Raw genomic sequence first — 6,770 nt, forward strand, 5'->3', positions numbered from 1 at the left:
TGGCACGATCTTGGCTCACTGCAACATTGTTCTCCTGGGCTCTAGCGATCCTTCTGCCGCAGCCTCATGAGTAGCTGGGACTACAGGCAAGCGCCACCATGCCCGGCTAATTTTTATTAGGCAGATCACTTGAGCCCAGGAGTTCAAGACCAGCCTGGGCAATATGGCAATACCCCCTTCTCTACAAAACATACAAAAACTAGCTGGGTATGGTGGCACAGGCCTGTAGTCCCAGCTATTCATAAGGCTGAGGCAGGAGGATCAATTGAGCCCAGGAGATGGAGGCTGTAGTGAGCCAAGATGCTGCCACGGCACTCCAGCCTGGGAGGCAGAGCAAGACAGTCTCAAAAACAAACAAACAAAAAAACAAAAAACCGCTGTGAATGTAACAGTAACACATACAAACTGATAGGTAGGTATTAGAGTCTCAGATACCACAAATAGCATTGTCTTGATGACATGGATTCCTGAAATGGCAAACAACTCTTGGTAAAGTTCTGAACAAAACAAATTATGATGTCCCTTCAATCTACACATAACTTGTATTTCTTGGAAATTCAGGATCTAAAACAATGACAAAAATACTTTGCTTTTATATGTAAAATGGAGTTGTGTTCTAGGCTCCTTCCAATTATAACGGGCTTTACTTACCTACATTAATATCCAATGGGACTTTTCTTTTTTTTTTTTTTTTTTTTTTTTGAGACGGAGTCTCGCTCTGTCTCCCAGGCTGGAGTGCAGTGGCGCGATCTCCACTCACTGCAAGCTCCGCCTCCCGGGTTCACGCCATTCTCCTGCCTCAGCCTCCAGTGTGGCTGGGACTACAGGCGCCCGCCACCACGCCCGGCTAATTTTTGTATTTTTAGTAGAGACGGGGTTTCACCATGTTAGTCAGGATGGTCTCGATCTCCTGACCTCATGATCCGCCCATCTCGGCCTCCCAAAGTGCTGGGATTACAGGCGTGAGCCACCGCGCCCGGCCTAATGGGACTTTTCTTTTTTTGCGATAGAGTCTCATTCTGTCACCCAGGCTGGAGTGCAGTGGTGCGATCTCAGCTCACTGCAACCTCCACCTCCCTGGTTGAAGCGATTCTCCTGCCCCAGAGTCCCGAGAATCTGGGACTACAAGTGCACACAAGCACGGCCAGCTAATTTTTGGATTTTTTATTTATTATTATTTTTAAAGATAAAGTCTTGCTCTGTTGCCTAGGCTGGAGTGCAGTGGCACGATCTCGGCTCACTGCAGCCTCCGCCTCCCAGGTTCAAGCAATTCTCCTGTCTCAGCCTCCCGAGTAGCTGGAATTACAGGCACCCACCACCATGCCCGGCTAATTTTTTTATTTTCAGTAGAGACGAGGTTTCACTATGTTGGCCAGGCTGGTCTCGAACTCCTGACCTCAGGTGATCCGCCCGCCTCGGCTTCCCAAAGTGTTGGGCTTACAGGTGTAAGCCACCGTGTCTGGCCTCCAATGGGACTTTTAAAAGTCATGTGAGATGTGGGACAATTCTTTTTTGTGCAGCACTGTCCTGGTCATTGCAGTATTGTCTAGCATCCTTGGCTCCTAAATACCAGGAACCTTCACCACCACCATCACCACCCCACCCCCCAGCCCCACACACACACACACACACACACACACACACACAAAGTGACAAGTAAAAAAATACCCCCACAGATTCCCAAAATATCCCCTAGAGGGCAGTGCACCCCCTTGTTGAGAACTGATTTAGAAGAATAAATGAGGCCTAGGACCTTCCCATGAGTTAAGTGGAGAGTTTACCTTAGCTTCAGGATATCCACACCTACTCACTGTCATACACCAATGGGAGCCCATTGACCCTTCTTTCCTTCTAGGCCTGCATTTCAGCCCTACTTTGCAAGTTCTGAGCCCCATTTCTCTATTTCACTTGAAACCACTTTTAATTCCATAGAGCCTGGTCACATGTTCCCTAGAGTACCAGGAGAGGCAGCTAGAGGAGGAGATCAAGGCACTGATACAATTCTGGAAGGAATCTGCTAGGACAGTCAGGTAAAGCCAGGATCTGGTTCTTCCTTGGAAGATGAGGGACCAGAGAAGGTACAGATCTTACCTGTCTAGGTTATGAGGGACCAAGTGGATATGCCTGAGCTCAGCTAAGGGAAACTCTGCCCTATAAGTTAGGCTGGACAACATTCTTGACAACCAATCACTGCCCTTCACTTATCCAGCCCCTTATCAGGGTAAAACAAAGGGCCCAGATTCTGGAGCCAGACTGCCTGAGTTCTGGTCCTAGCTCAAACACTTACTTGTTTTGGGCAGATTATTTAATATTTATGTGCCTCAGTTTCTTCATTTATAATATGGGGATAATAATAGTATAGTATCTATGTCATCAAGCAGCAAGAATTAAATGAGTTAATATATGTAAACGTGCTTAGAATGGGATCTGATACACAACAACTTACAAATCTTAGATATTACTATTATCATCACCATTCATGTTCTGTAGGTAACATAAGGCTGAGGAATCACCCCAACTTGGGGGTGAACATCCCTGAAGACCCTAAGTCTGATGTAACCTGAGCCAACAAAGAGTTACGTGCAGGTAAGGATACTCTCAAGTGATCAAGTCGGGGTGGCTCCCTTTGCTTCATGCGGATTGGTGAGTAAGGAAAGCCTATGATAATGATGACTGTGATGATGATGATCATGATGATGATCGAAGCATGATGCTGGGAGGAAGGGTTCACCCTAACCTGATGACTGCAGGAGAGAAACAGCCAACAAAGGAATGAGGGAGCTCTTCCTGCACCCTAGTGAACAGGCTGACTTTCTACTTATCTGTGGACTGTGAATCTCTGCCTTTGTAGATCCGGAGTCAAAGCTGCCACCTAAACAACCAGAAAGAAAGACACCATCTTACTACAAAAAGCAAACCTCTTGACCCCAGCCCTCAGTTTTCAGAGGCACAGACAGCAGAGGAACTACATTTGGAGAGAAGATGATGAAGGAAGACAGCAGCTCACCGGAGAGTGCTTCCTGTGAGGGCGAGTTTTCAGGGACTGAGCACAGCAGGGACAAGGGAGCTGCCAGGAACCACTCCCACTACAAACAGTTTCAAAAATAAGGGAAACTCAGCAAGGGCAAGAGGGTGGAGAGAATGGCAAATAGGTGGGCACAGAGGGCAGCTCCCAAAAAGGACATTAGGGCAGGGATTTGTTGCAAGAGGAGGAGATGGAAGAGATGAAAGTGGAAAGAGCTGGCTCTAGATTGGGGCAAGATCAAGGGGACATCAAGGGTCCTACCCAGCAGCAACACCAACTCTCTGAAATTAGAATTGCAGGATCATCCAGGGAGCAGAATCCTTCTACCTTTAGCTGCCTGAAACTTTACCAAGACATACATATTTGGACTTCAGGAACATAATTACAAGTATATCCCCTGCTTGGATTGCCAGACCTCTCCCACATATAGATGGGACTATTATCCCAGCTCTGCCACCCCTACGCAGTTGAAAAAAAAAATCAAAACAGATATCAGTGATATGGATGTGATATTGTGATATAATAAGAAATATATATTTGGTTTTCCTCCTCCAGTTTTGGCACAGTGGGTTCCAGCACAGAGCTCCTAAAACCCTTAGAATTTCCTAAGTGAGCCAGGTACAGTGGTGCATGCCTGTAGTCCGTTTCTCAGGAGGATAAGGTGGGAGGATTGCACCTGTGAATAGCCACTGTACTGAAGACTGGGTAACATAGTGACACCTCATCTCTAGAAACAAATTTTTTAATTAAAAAAATTAAAGAATGTCCTGAATGTTAGGAGGGGAGCATCTTTTATTATTTGTAGTAAGCCCCCCCCCCCCCCCAGCCTTTTTTTTTGACATGGAGTTTTGCTCTTGTTGCCCAGGCTGGAGTCCAATGGCGTGATCTCAGCTCACTGCAACCTCCGCCTCCCAGGTTCAAGCAATTCTCCTGTCTCAACCTCCCGAGTAGCTGGGATTACAGGTATGCGCCACCATGCCTGGCTAATTTTGTATTTTTAGTACAGACGAGGTTTCTCCATGTTGGTCAGGCTGGTCTCCAACTCCTGACCTCAGGTGATCAGCCTGCCTTGGCCTCCCAAAATGCTGGGATTACAGGCATGAGCCACCATACCTGGCCTAATAAGCCCCTTTCAACCTTACCTGTGTTTATGTTAATGAGGTGACTCTCAGAAGATGAAAGCCTGGTTGCCAGAAAAACCAACCTTGTGATTAGAAGTTTGGAACTTTCAGCGCCCCCCAGCCCCCACCAGGCCTTCAGGAAAGGCAGAGGCGATTGACTCAATCAACAATGGTCAATGATTCAATCAACCATGTCTACATAGTAACGCCTCCAATAAGAACCCTAAACAATGGGGCTTGAGATTCAGAGAGCTTCCAGGTTGGTGAACACATGGAGGTGCTGGGAGGGTGGCACACCAGAGAGGGCATGGACACCCCATACACCCCTTATCCCCATACTTCGCTTTATGCATCTCTTGCATTTGGTTGGTTCCTGAGTTGTATCCTTTCTAATAAATCAGTAACAGTAAGTAAGGCAGTTTTCTGAGTTCTATGAACCATTCTAGAAAATTACTGAATCTGAGGCATGGTCATGGGAACCCCTGATGTACAGCCAGTTTGCCAGAAGTATAGGTCACAATCTGAGACTTGCAACTAGTGTGAAGTTTGTGTAGTGTCATAATTGGATTGCAGGACACCCAGTTGGTGTCCAGAATTGGAGAACTGCCTAATGGGAAGAGAAAACATTTGGTGTCGGAAGTGCTGAATATAAGAAAAATGAGTTTTTTCTTTTTAGCTTTCTTCCTTGACTGTTTCTTATGCTTGTATTTTCTGCTAAGCCATTTATTTATTTATTTATTTATTTATTGAGACAGAGTCTTGCTCAGTTGCCCAGTCTGGAGTGCAGTGGCCTGATCTCGGCTCACTGCAAGCTCCGCCTCCCGGGTTCCCGCCATTCTCCTGCCTCAGCCTCCCGAGTAACTGGGACTACAGGCGCGTGCCACCACGCCTGGCTAATTTTTTGTATTTTTAGTAGAGACGGGGTTTCACCGTGTTAGCCAGGATGGTCTCGATCTCCTGACTTCATGATCCGCCTGCTTCGGCCTCCCAAAGTGCTGGGAACATAGGCTTGAGCCACTGCGACCAGCCTGTTTTTGTATTTTAAGTAGAGATCGGGTTTCACCGTGTTAGCCAGGATGGTCTGGATCTCCTGACCTCGTGATCCGCCCGCCTCAGCCTCCCAAAGTGCTGGGATTACAGGCGTGAGCCACCGCGCCGGGCCTGCTAAGCCATTTATAAAGACATTCACCAATTCCCCAAATACTCAGTTTTTGCTTCACAAAAGAAAGCACTCAAGAATAATTCCTCAGTGATTAGTATTTGAGGATTAGTTCTTCAGTAGTAGGTACTAGAGGGACAGGGAAGAGAAGCAAGGTTCTAGAGCCCCAAGATCCCAGCCTCAGCCCAGGGCCCCAGGGAGGAGTTATAGGCATGCTAGAGAAAAGAGGCTCAGTTTGAGTGCCCATGGTAGGAATAAGTAGCCTGGCAGAGAGAAAACAATGTTTAGAACCTTCATTGTTCTGAACATGTTCATACCATTCGTTCAGCAAAAGATGCCCAAGTCTCTCTTTCGGGTCAGAAATCTTTCCCAAAGCAATGACTATGTTTTTGCTACCATGCCCTTTAGTAAAACTATGAGTATGAGTATGAGCATGAGAACAAGCATAACATTTTTAAAGCAAGAGATGATAAAGGGAAAAATCATTTCAGCACTGTGCTCCAGATCAGTGTGGCAAAAAAAAAACAAATAAACAGATACCTCCAAGCAGCAGAGTCTGCAAGAGAGGAGCTGGTGGCAGATAACGCCAGCATTGCCTTAGCACCAGCCACAAAAGTTCACTTCACCAGAAAGAGGAAGCCCCTGCCTTACCTTAGTGCCCACAGGGGCAGAACAGGTACAGCACCCATCAATTCTCATCTTACGTCCATGGAACAAGGGAAGGGGGAGTACTCCAGCTTTATCAGACACACTGGACACACAGCAGGTGTGGCAATGAGGTTATCCTTTTATTTGCCTATGAGGATGGGACCGAAGGCCACCATCATTACCATACTGTACTCAAAACAGATTCCAAAGGTAACAGTAAAATTTCCTCCTTTTCCCTGGCATCAGAAGAAGTGGGCAATTCCTTTAACACAGGACCTTCCCATGAATTACTGGTCAATTCTCCTAATATCCTATGGCAATGGGCTTGCTAGGCATGAGTAAACTTTGAGCTATAGGTTACCTTCTAGGGATATTGTCCCTTGTTTCCCATTCATAGCTGCCACATGCTTTACACACACACACATTTTTTTTTTTTTTTTTCCCCAGAGACAGAGTCTCCCTCTGTCACCCAGGCTGGAGTGCAGTGGTGTGATCATACCTCATGGCAGCCTTGAACTCCTGGGCTCAAACCATCCTCCTGCCTCAGTCTCCCAAGTAGCTGGGATTATAGGCATGCACCATCATGCCCAGCTGACTTTTTTTTTTTTTTTTTTGAGACAGATTTTCACTTTTGTTGCCCAGGCTGGAGTGCAATGGCACAATCTCGGCTCCACCACCTCTGCCTCCCAGGTTCAAGCGATTCTCCTGCTCAACCTGCCGAGTAGCTGAGATTACAAAGATGTGCCACCATGCCCAGCTAATTTTGTGTTTTTAGTAGAGATGAGGTTTTTCCATTTTGGTCAGGTTGTTCTTGAAC

The sequence above is a fragment of the Papio anubis genome, unplaced genomic scaffold (genome assembly GCF_008728515.1).
Source record: "Papio anubis isolate 15944 unplaced genomic scaffold, Panubis1.0 scaffold560, whole genome shotgun sequence".
Classification (NCBI taxonomy): domain Eukaryota; kingdom Metazoa; phylum Chordata; class Mammalia; order Primates; family Cercopithecidae; genus Papio; species Papio anubis.